At 33.2% G+C, this 13,564-nt stretch overlaps 1 pseudogene; it reads left to right on the top strand.

Annotated features, from left to right (window-relative positions):
* Positions 1-1,346: 1,346 nt before the first annotated feature.
* On the top strand, positions 1,347-5,878 carry LOC149534603 (DNA replication licensing factor MCM4-like; annotated as a pseudogene).
* The last annotated feature ends 7,686 nt before the right edge of the window (positions 5,879-13,564 follow it).

Here is a 13,564-nt window from a genome sequence, read left to right as displayed (position 1 = left end):
TCTATGCTTTGTCTTTGTTTGATAGAACTGCTTGAACACCTCTACGCATCTTACCTGTATTAAGTATCAAAGGTCAAAATGTTAAACTGCTTCAGAAATTGGAAATTTAAAAGGTATACTATATACAAAATGGGCAACCATTTTGGCTGGCAGGTTAAGATCAAATGATTTGTAACTCGGCCAAAACCCAGTTGTCAAAACTGTCATAGTCAAGTCTATGCCAGGATGTGCTTGAGAATTTTCATTAAGATAATCATCAAAATGCCCTTGGTTCTCCTTTGCTAATGTTAAATTTGTGACCTACATACAAGCACATAGATTTTTACACAATTTACAATTAGATTAACTTCATTGATAAGAATCAAAATGAGTTTTTAATTTATCTATGATGGAGCATACCATTCCCTCCATTTTAGAAGTAAACTGACCACCACATTGTTGCTTTAGCTTTGTTAATATGCTTCTTTCATGATCATCATTTGCACTTTTATCAAACAAAAGTCTCTGTGCAAGCTTCTTCCTGCAATTTCGACAAATATTAATTATATATCACAACACATAACAAGACAAAGTCCTCAATTTTAAAATAGCATTATATGGATGGAGATTGTCATTCACATCATGAATTCTAGATGTGTAAAGTTGTCATTCACGTCATGAATTCTAGATGTGTAAAGTTTCCATTCCTAATGCTTTATGGCCTTTGGTAGAGTTTGGGTTAATCTATACTTGATAATTCCAAACAATAGTCATTTAGATTTTTTTAAAGCAATTAAAACAAGACTAGTACAAAAAGAAATTGAACCATATATTAAGAATATGGAGTATGTAACCTAGACATACCCAAATAGAAAATGTCTCATATTCTAATAAACAGAATTCTACTGTTATAAACATTGGATTAGATTGTTTGAAGTAATAAAGGTGAACCAACTAAATAATGGGCTAATAAAACATGCTTTATTGCTAGTGAGAAGCATTAAAAACTATATTAATGGTATGTTAGCCTGCACACCCAGATTCTAGGTCAGTTCAACCATGGAGATTCCCAGGGTCTTGTCAAATGGGTCATACCAAACAACCCTTCTATTCTACAAACCTCAATGGGTGGTCCACATTGACTATCCAAGCATCTGCCTCCTCAGGGAATCGACATAGAAGATGCCAATGTACCAAATTTTGGTGCCTTCTACATTAAAGAAACTTATTTTGAAGATATTGCCTTGTACCAAGAAACCTTTTGGATAGAGAACTACCTATCAATTGAGTCAATCGTTTCTTTTCAATTTGTATAATATGTTCTGTTGAAACACACGTTAATTACCTCTTTTGGTTGTTATAATTAGATGCCCCAGTCTTTCGAGGGTGACCTTGATGGCAACCCCCCCTATGCTTGTTTGGGGCACAAACATAAGTGTTCAAGATGTCAATCAAGCAGTTCAACACTTTCTGAGGAATTTTAGGGATGATCCTTTAGACCTTGAGGGGAAATACATTAGGCTCTTGGAACAGGTTCAAATTTGTCCCTGCTGGCTTCTTATGGTTACCATCTAGTCTCATTTCAAATTATTGGTTGAGCACATTTGCTTTTGTATTCACTTCATTTAATTGATTTCTCATTTACACAATGGAAGTCAAAGGTGATTCGCTGAATATTGATGCAATGAACATCTTCAAATATGATGAATACCTTTATGGCAAGATGGTCAGATATCCTCTTGAAGTTCTTGCCATTTTTGACATTGTATTGATGGATGTAGCTGTTCACCTCAAGCCTTTGTGGGAGAAGCACATACAGGTGATTGAATTGTATTTTTGGAAAAAACATGTTTTGTCAGTTAGTATGTTTTCATTTAATGACTTTGTTGTTTCAGATTTTGTTTTTTTATGCACATAAATATGCCTCAGACTTACATATAACTGCCATTGCAGTCAGGCAAGAATATTCAATCTTAGAGATACAGTTAACATGCAAGATCTGAATCCATCAGGTAGGCAATGCTTTTTAAAGTTACATTTTCATTGTTCAATGCTATTTGAAAAATCTAATAGGGGGGTTTTGTTGTCTTTGAAATCTAGATATTGAGAAGATGGTTTCAGTCAAAGGAATGATAATTCGGTGCAGCTCAATTATACCAAAAATCAAAGAAGCATTCTTTAGGTGTCTTGTTTGTGGATATGCTCCAGCACTAGTACCTGTTGATAGAGGCAATTCGTTGGATTGCAATTGAACTCTTAATATAACTGTTAATTGTGTCTTCATTGTATGTTATGTTTGTTTCTCAATTCTATTTTACATAAACTGTGGTAGAGAATCTATGGCTTTAAATAGATTCATGCTTATGAAAGTGATCTCAGAAGTTTTTAGATTCTAGGATTTTGCAAATAAGATCTTACTTCTTATTGTGACACGACCACTGTTGATCTACTCTTTGTAACCTTAGTTGGAACTAATAGGACACCGTACATGAGGTTCTTCTCACATTGAGATGTTTGCTTGATGAAAGCTACATATGAGAGAGCACATTTTTTTAGTGTGAAAAAATCCCTGTATGAGAACTTCTACACCAAATTTTATTCTCATATTCCATGAGAATCTTCTACCAAATTTTGTCAAACGTATTTCATGTTTAAAAAAAAAATCTCATATCTTTGCTTCACTATGTACAATGGTACTTGCTATCTAAAAGTGTTTTTTTTGTATTTGTATTCACATCCTATTTTATGCTTCAAATGCTCAGGTCAGATTGATGAACCTACACATTATGCAAGGCCAGAATATGCTGCTATGAATTCTTTGACATTGATGCATAACAAATGCAGGTAGGAACTTTTTGATTTTAGTTTATGCATGATTTGAAGCTGCATTTTCAAGACTCTGAAGACAACTATATCCTTTTAATTTTTGGTTAGGTTTGTTGATAAGAAGATTGTAAGGCTACAAGAAACGCCTAATGCCATTCTAGAGGGGGAAATCCTGCACACTGTTAGCTTGCTGATGCATGAAAAACTTGCTGATGTGGCAAAACCTGGTGATTGAATCAAGGTGTGTCTGACATTACATGATATATGAATTATACACTCATTTTTATTGCCAAGTGTTAGCATTTGAAGGTTGACATTGGTTTTTTTTAGTAGGTTACTAGGATTTTCAGAGCTATGACAATTAGAGTGGGACCAAACCAAAGGATTGTGAAATCTCTATTTAAAGCAAAGCTCTCAAGCCTATCTTAGTCCATTTAAGTTGGAAATGAGGACCTTAATTCTTTATTCTATGATTTCTAATTCTAATTTGTAAATCATTTGCTGGTGCAGACCTACATCAATTGCTTTCATCTGAAAAAGGCAGACAAGACAAGATTGCGAGCCAAAGATCCAATGGAACATGATACCAATAGTGATAGTTTTGCCTCTTTTCAAGAGGGTGATATGTCACCAGCTGATTATGAAGCTAAGGTATAAACTCATACTTTTTACCTTTTGTATATAACATGAATTTTGCAAGCTCTGAAATTGAATTTTGACTGCCAATTTCCAAATTGAGAAGTTGAAAGAACTATCTCGCATGCTCGATACCTATGAGGGGCTAACTAGGTCCTTAGCTTCAAGTATTTGGGAGCTAGAAGATGTAAAGAAAGGGCTCTTGTGCCAAATATCTTTCTTTGCATTCATGTTCGATTAATTGGTAATTTTTTGGATGTTCTTTGAACCATATGTTAACCATTATGCTTCTTAAATAGCTTTTCGAGGGAACTGCAGTAAAACTAGCTTTAGGCGCTACTTTTCATGGTGATATCAACATCCTTCTTGTTGGGGATCTAGGTACAAGGAAGTTTCAACTACTTCAGTATGTGCATAAGTTGGCTCCTCAAGGCATTTATACAAGTGGTCATGGAAGCTCTGCCGTTGGTTTGACTGCTTTTGTATCAAAGGATCCTGAAACTAGTGAAACAGTAAGTTATTAACTCAATTTGTTGATCATTGAGCTCTTTGGGCTGCCTGCTCCCCCACTGCTACCTACCACTTTATTCTATATAAACTGCTTATTTCTTTGAACTCAATAGGTTCTAGAAAGTGGAGCATTGATAATGAGTGATAGGGGTATTTGCTACATAGACGAGTTTGACAAGATGTCAGACAATGCTCATAGCATGTTACATGTGGTGTGATTTTTCTCCGAGCTCTTTGAATTATGCGCTTTTACTGGTTTCTTGACTTTGTAATCTATGCTATTGGTTGACTTGTATATCAATGTCTGGTCATTCCTTTGAAGTAGGTTACGGAACAACAAACAATGTCAATTGCAAAGGTTGGGATCATAGAATCTCTGAATGCAAGAACATCTATTTTAGCTTGTACCAATCCTAGTGGTTCACGCTACAACCCTAGATTGTCAGTGATTGACAATATCCAACTTCTTCCAACATTGCTTTCTAGGTGGAGTATGTTTGGTTTTAGAATTCAAGCTGGAGAATTTATTTGTTGTCACTCAAGTATAAAAGAATAAAAAAAAATGCCTACAAGTTTGATTTGATCTACCTAGTACTTGATAAAGCTGATGAGCAAATGGACAGGTGCCTTGCAAGGCATCTTGTTGCATTACATTATGACGAGCCAGAGGTAAGTTCTGATTTGGTCAATACTATGTAGTAATTAATGGGGGGTCCAATGACCTAATATTTTTGATGTGAACTACATTATGATTCTAGGACCAAACACTGGATGCATTCGACCTCCTGACTCTCACTTCGTATATCACTTATGCAAGACAACATATACATCCTAAGATATTTGATGAGGTAGCATAAGATCTGATTCATGGTTATGTTGAAATATGTAGGAAGGGAAAATTCCTTGGCAGTAGCAAGAAGGTTAGCTCAATATATTCTCAAATTCAATTTCTGTATAGTATGCTTACAAGTTACACACATGAAAAAAGCAACAGTATATCTCATACTTCTACTGAAGAATGCATCTAGATGTAGGGAAATTCTCATGATATGTTAACTTGTTCTCTTGAATGAATTGTATAGGTTATCACAATGACTCCACGATAAATTGAAAGCTTAATAAGAATAAGCGAAGCCCTCGCTCGCATCAGATTCTCTGAGTGGGTAAGAAAATCCTATGTAGACAAAAGTGGGTTACATTCCTGAATGTTTTAAAGCCAGATTAAGACAATAAAAAGATATCTTACATTCCAATTCTACAAGTTGAAAGGTGTGATGTGGCAGAATCATTCCGACTTCTTGAAGTTGCATTTCAACAATCTGCCATTGATCATTCAACTGGTAACCATTGTGCATCTTTGGCAATGAGGATTGTCAATTCATTTTGTTGTATGTTGAATGCATTATCATCACAAAATTAGTCAGCTCTGAAAGAACTATGTTAATTGGAAGCCACTAAATGCATTTGAGTATCATGGTTACAGGGACCATTGACATGGATCTCATAAACATGGGAGTCTCAGCCAGTGAAAGAATGAGACGAGCCAATCTTATTTCATCACTGAGGATTCTTATCATGGAAAGGATGTAGGCAGGGGGACCATCAACCTATATTACTGAGGTAACATTCTTTATACTACCCTAAATAGTGTTGAGAAAATTGTTGGTATGGCACCTAACCAGATATGAATGAATGCAATCACAGTTGATGGAGGAAATGCACAAATAGGGATCCAAGGAAGTCAGCTTGAATGATGTAAGTAATTCTTTTTTGTGGGTAAATTTCAAGCTATTTCCAACTTCATTTTCTTGGCAGAAATGAATACATTATGAGTTATATTGTTTAGTTTCAGATTCATAATGCAATTGGAAACCTTGTGAGTGAGGGGTTTGTTACAATTCATGGGGAAAATGTGAAGAGGACCTGAACATGTTTTGAGGATGATATGGCCCCTATAATAATTAGTAATGAAGTATCTAATAAGACTACGATCAGTGTGTTGTGGCAAACTATTTTAATATGCCCTGAGCTTCATGCTCTATAGTAAATCGATGGGTACTTTCTCTTCTAAAAAAATCCAAAAAAATGAAGGAATCCATAGCCTGGGTGTACTATCTATGACAAAGACAACCACCGAGGTAATGATGGATATCTTATAATTCTTGCTCAAATAAGAGGATGATAATTATAAATTATGAGAATCATTGGTGTTTTGTTCTATCAAGTTTTGGAGTGAGGAAAAAGTAATTGCAATTATAAAGGTATTTTTTTTCAACCAACGTAATGGAAAAAGTTCATTTGAATGTTCACAATGGCATTTGTCCTCTCCCTCTAGTTTCATGTGGTTACCTAAATATAAAGAGAATTAAATATAAAAAGAGCAATTTATTTTAATCTATATTTTAAATTAAATATAAAGAGGAAAAATTAGAATCTAATCTTGATGTAGTGATGATTCTATGGTGGTGACTTCAATAATTGAGAATGCTGAATATCATCAGTAGCTTCTCTTCCATACACCCAAATGATGTCAATCATGGTGCCGTGAAGACTTGGTTTGCTATGAATAGCTACAAGGGAGAAACAACAAAAGTGCAGAATGCAGATGAATTTACTTGGCACAATGCATCATATGCTCTACTATGGAGCAGCTAATGTGCAAACACATAGCTATTAGCTATTTCTCTAGATATGATCATAAGAAGTTTTCAAGATGTAGAACATTGTTATTATAAACTTGAAGCACTTATAAGGAAAAGGGATTGAAAAAAAACACGACGAAGAATCATTGTCAAATTGGGAAGTCATTATTCAAAATTTATGAATCAAAGGGAATCACAATGTACAAGATATTATAGAGGTGAATTCAAAAGCTTTATAAGAGTCTAGCAATCATGACCATGATACATTACAAGGATAATCTCTAATAAATGCTACCCACAATTAGTTTCAAGCCAGAGAATTCAGGAAAGAATAGGGATTGTTTGAAATTACTTGGATGCAGTATTGATGCAAATTCCTTCTATAGTACTGATGCAAATTTAATTTATTCAAATATATATCTACTATTTTAAATTTATAGACTGAGATTTATATGCAGTACAACTAAATGTTTCAACTAGTAGATAGCCAACCTCACCGAGCTAAAACAATTGAGTGTCATGAATACATTCTTGATAAGAAAATATAATTATCATAGTACATAGTACAACTATTTTTTATAACACCCAAATTTATGTTTGAGATTACAGATTCTCTACCTAAAATCTGAATTTTTTGACAGGAAAATCAATAAAAACTGATTGATTAACTGAGAGTCCGAGCTGTAGATCCCACCATGGCACAAGGAATTCTAGTTTATTTTTCTTCCTTCAATTGACTTTCCATTGGACCAATCTTGGATTGCTCGAAACCACTTTGCCTCCTCCTGCAATCCAACAAAGATTGTGTATCAAATCTAGCAAATTTATAAATAATCAAGTCATCTACACAATCATGTTCATCTCATTTCAAGAACAAAAAATACATAGTTAAATGCAGTCGAATCATGGTGTCATTACAGACAAAAATGTATGTTGAAGGAGATTGTTCTCCAAAGTTCAATCAAGGGTCAAGATAACTAATTGCCTTAGATTTCCATATTGGAAAAGATAATCCAAGTTTTGGGGCTAGATATCATTAGTGTCGAGTTTGTGCAGATTGACCAAATGGATAATGGTTAGATTTTTCTACATGGAACTGAAAGACATTGTTTAAGGGTTTGATGAAAATGATTTTCTTTTGAGCATGCAGATTGATGTATCTTTGAATGGGATGCAGGAGCTCGGTGACAAACTATTTGCCAAAGTACAAGAGGAATGAGTTATTTTTAATAGCCTTAAATTTTCTACGTGTTGAGTTTCTCCTCAATATAGAAGTTGTTGTGAAGGTCCTCCAAGAATGAATAGGGAATGCAATTGAAGAAGTATAGGAATCTCCAAGGTAAGTTTATAAAGTTGCTATTGAATTTTAATATATCAGAATGTGCAAAGTAAAGTTCTGCAACAAAGATTTATGCATAGAGTCATTGTCCAGATTTGATAGTAAGGTAAAGATAGGATTGTGGTTATGATAAACCCATCTAATGATAATACAAGGAAAATTTGGAATGTGTTTGGTCATTAATAGGCTTGAGTTTTCAGAACTATGCATAGAAGCTAGCATGTGGGAAGTCTCCAATTTTTACAACTTGATAGTACTAATTTCATTCAACTTCTTTGACAACATTTTTGAGCAACTATTTTAATTGTATTTTTAAAATTTATAGTTCAAAGTTTAGCTATTCAAATTATTTAAATAATCTTAAGTATAGAATTATAAAGAGTCTTTAGCAATTCAAAATGATAATTTTTATTTCTAAAAATCTCTATTGTATTTACTTACCGTTGTTCATTTTTGGCAGATTACATATTTAAGTTTTCAATATGATGCATGAATAAGTAGACATTTGAAGCTTTAGTTGAGTTGAATTTAAATATCAGATCCCAACTTTATATTTTGCATGAAGAGTTGTGTTGATAAAAATAAGTCCATTGACCAACTGATCAATGCAATTTTATATTAAAAAGACTGACAATGTAAGAGGTAGCAACTGATAACAAGTATTCCACAAATATTTGCAATAATCATGGTAGTTTGTATATCCCTTAAAGGTTGACAATATGAGAAACAGATTGAATATTGTAGCAACTAGGTTGAAGAGATAACACAGGGAATGGAAAATAAGTGAGAACTATTCACTGGTGTATTTCAGACCCGTGCACATCAAACTTGGGACTTTTTTCATAAATCTGAATTAAAACTTTATTTCAGAGCAAATAAAAATTTATTGTGAATAATTCAATGAAAAACTAGAACCTGCATCTTAGTCTTAGTTGTTTCCCTATAAATCATTTTGCATGCATGCCATCTTTCCTTGCATCCATGTTCCGTCATATTTCATCCTAAAATTTTAAGCTAGGATAATATTTCCTCACCTCTATCCTAAGAGATCTTCAACAAGCTCACAGAGGTAACAAATTCATTATCATGCATAATGAGAAAGAAAAAGAGACAAAAACTAGTGCTTCCCTAATAAAAAAGTGTTTATAGAGAAAGAAGAAGAGAACATACCCAAGATCTGGTGTTTCTCTTGAGAATGGTGATGTTAATTTCAAAGGCTTCAGATAAAACAACTCCTCTTCTTAACTGATAACTCTTTGTGTGTGATATCTTCTTACCTACTGCCAATGAACATGACATTGTAAGAAGACTCTGAACAAAGATAATATTTCATGAATATCACCATGTGTTTCTACACATTTTGCCAATTGATGATGTAATAATGCCTACAATAATTCACCATATAATACCAATCTTGCCTTTCGTGCCATAAAATCTCAAGATTTTCAATCTGTGTGCATTATCCCTATAAAAGGTTTCTCTTTGATTGTATGAAATTTGATCATCTGCAATTTCAGCCAAAGCTACTATTGTTTTTTTATTGTACTTTTGATAGACCCATAAGGGAAAATAAGACAGTGCAAAGAGAGCTGCTGGATTGTTGCATGTAATTTTCCAAAAAGCACAAACCTACTGAATCCACTTCATTTCAGAGTTTCCACATATCAATATTATCTCTTGTATCAAAATTTATATGGACCATAACTATTTAATTACTTTTAAATTTGGATGTTGTTTGTGAAAAGAGGATTTAAGATAATACATAATTGTGCACTAATTCCATGTTTCCCATAAATTCTGTCCTGGACATAATAACAGTTTTTAGAGATAGTAATAAGGAGGTCCTAAAGCTACCTATGAGGGTTTAACATACATTGTATAGAGAGGGATTAACAACAAAGACTGTATTAAGAAGGATTGGACTTAAAAATAGAAAAATAAGAATTTATATCTCTAAATTATCAGAGGATTGAACAATGGCCATATAATTTTGGAGCTTCTGAGACAGAGTTCTAAACATATAAAAGATGGTATCCCCACTTCCATTAGCAGATCTATGCACAAATATAAATTCTTTCCAAACAAAGCAGATTTTGAGCTTCCTCTATGACAGAGATAGATCATAGAATCACAGTTTCCAATACTTTGGTGGGTTTGAATGAGCTTGATCTCTACACCAAACTCAAAAATCCACAAATGTTGTGATGAAATAAATCAAATTGCTTTGCATGTAGATTAAATTTGCTTGAAAGTTGTGGAATGCCCTTTCAACAAATCCATTTTGCCTATGTCATGCAAATCTGCCGTACACATTCCCTGCAAGCTGTGTTTAGACCAGTTTTCCACATTTTACACTTCAACAAACTATGGATGCGAACGAGATTGAAAACAAGCTAAGTGGCAATAGGATGAATGGGAAATTCAACATGATAAATGGAAAATAAATAAAAAGTTTGGTTGGACGAGAAAGGTCTAGATGTAAAAGAAAACTAATCAAGTGCTCCTCAATCAAACTAGTCACACTGAAAGAACTTGCAAATAAGATATTATTAACCATAATTCAAAAATTCCTTTTGAGCAATTATTTTTCATCATTGAGCCATTTTATTTTTAAAAATGGGTATGTCCAGGTCAAGATATTGACATATCAAGATGGAATATTCCCTTTTCATTTAACAAGCACTTATAAGATTAGGAATGTTAGCCAATCCATCTAAGCATATGGGTATTAAGGGTCGAGATATGTGTAGTGGTAGTCATGAACATTGCTTTTTCTTTGCATTTTTTTTACATTTGATACTTTTCTTATAGGTGGACATGTCTATCACAAACATCCAACATGTTTTTCCTTAGACTTCATGGCAAAAACCCTACAAACAACACACAAAAAAAAAGGACATGAACCATCCAAACATCTCTAATAGCTTGTTGATATCCCAAAGATGCATAAGTGCATGACTTGTGAAAACCAAAAAGATAAGACTAACTTGTATAACAAGCAAATAATGAAAATGATTTTATGTCTGTGTTATGTTTGACAATGATAATGATATTTGGATTCAAGTATGAGGAAATTTGTATCAATCAATTCATTAAATATCATTTGAATACAAAGAAGATTTTAAGAGATTCAAGAGAATAATTATAAGCCAAATTTGTGGAAGACCTAAATCAGACCTAAGTGAACAGACATGTGTAGGCTTATTTTGAATATGATGAGAAAATCTAAGGCATAATTTTTATGAAGGTATATTCCAAGTTTAGAGCATTTATTGACAAACACTATTTCAAATCTTAGTTGATTATTCATAAGTACAAGGCAGATTTGTTGAAGACCTTGAAGGAGATCTAAGGCAAATCTACCTACATTATAAACTCTTTGCATTTCAAAGGTCAGTACAAGGCAGATTTGTTGAAGACCTTGAAGGAGATCTAAGGCAAATCTACCTACATTATAAACTCTTTGCATTTCAAAGGTTAGTTCCTTTTGCATTGGAGGATTTGAGGTTGGTGTCTCTTGCTAATTGAGCCTACAAATTTGTTTGAAGTTATATACATACATACATATATGTGTGTGTGTGTACATACACACACAATTCACCTACAAGGATTTCCATGCTAAATAGTATATGCATCTTGTCTTCTTTTGTTAGACATCAACTATGTGAATGCTTTCTACATTGCTTTCAGTTGACTAAATATATATAATAAAATATGCAGGTTTCTATGCCAAACTAACTCCAATGTGGACAAATATCTAATAATTGGGATTTAAACTAACCAAGAACTATATGTTCAAGGAAAAAAAAGATGACTACAATGAGACTATTACAAGTGAAAAAACTTCAGTCTCGTTAAAGAGAATTGGGATGTGTGTTTGAAGACTTAACAAATTTGAGCTTCACTTGGTTTCAAGTATACTATAATATTCTCTGCTTATCAAGGCCAACCACATGAAGGTGGAAGCTCATATGGCCTCACCCACTTCCCCCTAACATCAATATAAAGTACCCATTATCATCTAATTACATACTTCATTCATTCATTCATCCATTTATGAACTATAACATTCAATCAATACAATCACATAACATTCATTAATATGATATAAAATTCATTAATACACAATACTAATCAAAAATTCATTAATACATAACAATATTCATGAACATAAAATAAAAATCGCTATTAATACACATCATTCATACATAATTACTTAAAACAAAGTTCTTTCATTATCCAACAAGGTTTATCAAAGAAGATTTTTAAAACATCATTTCTTTTTTTTGTTTTTCTGAGCTCTCTTAAGAAAAGCGCTCATAGGAGCATCCATATCTACTTCATTCTCCTCCTCTTCTGGTATGTGTAATGTCAAATTACGATGGCTCCTTCTCTTTGAAGGAGCAAGAGGTTGCTGCACTAAAGGGGGCTCTGTTGCAAGAACAAGTGAATGCAATAAATTGACATACTCTTTTTCTTTTTCTAACTGTTACAAGTTTTTAATTAAGTACGAGTACAACATAAAATGCATTTTTCTTACTTGAAAATGCCACATCATCTACATTAACATTTTGATTTGCCACCATGTCAACATGTTGAACACTTGGAACATGGTCCACTCCTTCAACATGATGTTCAACATGCTCTGAAATATTCAAAAAAAGGATACATGTCAAATTTCAATTGAAGATGTTAAATTGTATTCATAATTGCATAATTAATTTCCAATAGAAAATTAATACCTTCACCACTATAATGCACATCATGGCCTTCATCAGGAGCAAGTTCTATGGTAGGATATGAAGGCTGCAGTAAAATGTTATGCACATTGTTATGTAGTCAATTTATGTTTAAAACTAATACGAAAAAAGAATCTTCTCAACTATTTAATTTCATTTACTTTTCATCTAACCAATTTACGTGTGAGATATCATTTGGTGCACTGGATTCTTGGGCAAGGCTTATGGATTCTTCACGTAGGCATGCAACCACAACTTTATAGCCTTCCTTCAAGGCAATTTTTCTATCTTCATCTGTGACCTCTACATTGAAATTTGTGCCCTCTATTTTTTGCTTGATAAGGTCAGTTTTCCATGTATGGTTTCATTAAACAAAACTATTTGCAACATTATATTAAAAAAATAAAATAAAATTCATTTCTCTACTTACAACTCGAGACTGCAAATTCATATAGCCACCAGAGCCAAGTTTGTGTTGGCCAACCTTTTCTATTCTTTCTTTTGTAGCCACAGATGTGTCCTGCAATCTATGAACAATTTCAAACATCTTAGATTATATATTTACAAATATCAATAATTAGTGCATGATTAAAATGTACTTAATATTATAATGACATACCTCTTTTTGCCCTATGCTGCTTCATTATCTCTATCTTCACATAGCCTTTTCTCCTTTGCATCTTCTATTATTTCATTCCACTCCATTAGTGGAATCATAGGAGGATGGTCATCCTTTGGGTTATCCTTAAGAGCCCTTCTATATTGATCCCTCACAGTCTTTATATGCTTTGCTGTTCTTTTCAGAAGTAGGCCAGTGTCAAAAATGATTTTCCCAAATTTCTCCTCAATGGATACAATCAGCTGATTTTTTAATTCCACAGCTTGTAAATTCC

This window comes from Cupressus sempervirens, chromosome 10, assembly GCF_028749045.1.
Source record: "Cupressus sempervirens isolate cs-2001-9-10 chromosome 10, ASM2874904v1, whole genome shotgun sequence".
NCBI lineage: Eukaryota > Viridiplantae > Streptophyta > Pinopsida > Cupressales > Cupressaceae > Cupressus > Cupressus sempervirens.
The sequence above is the reverse complement of the archived record's forward strand: the minus strand, read 5'-3'. Positions and strand labels throughout refer to the sequence as shown.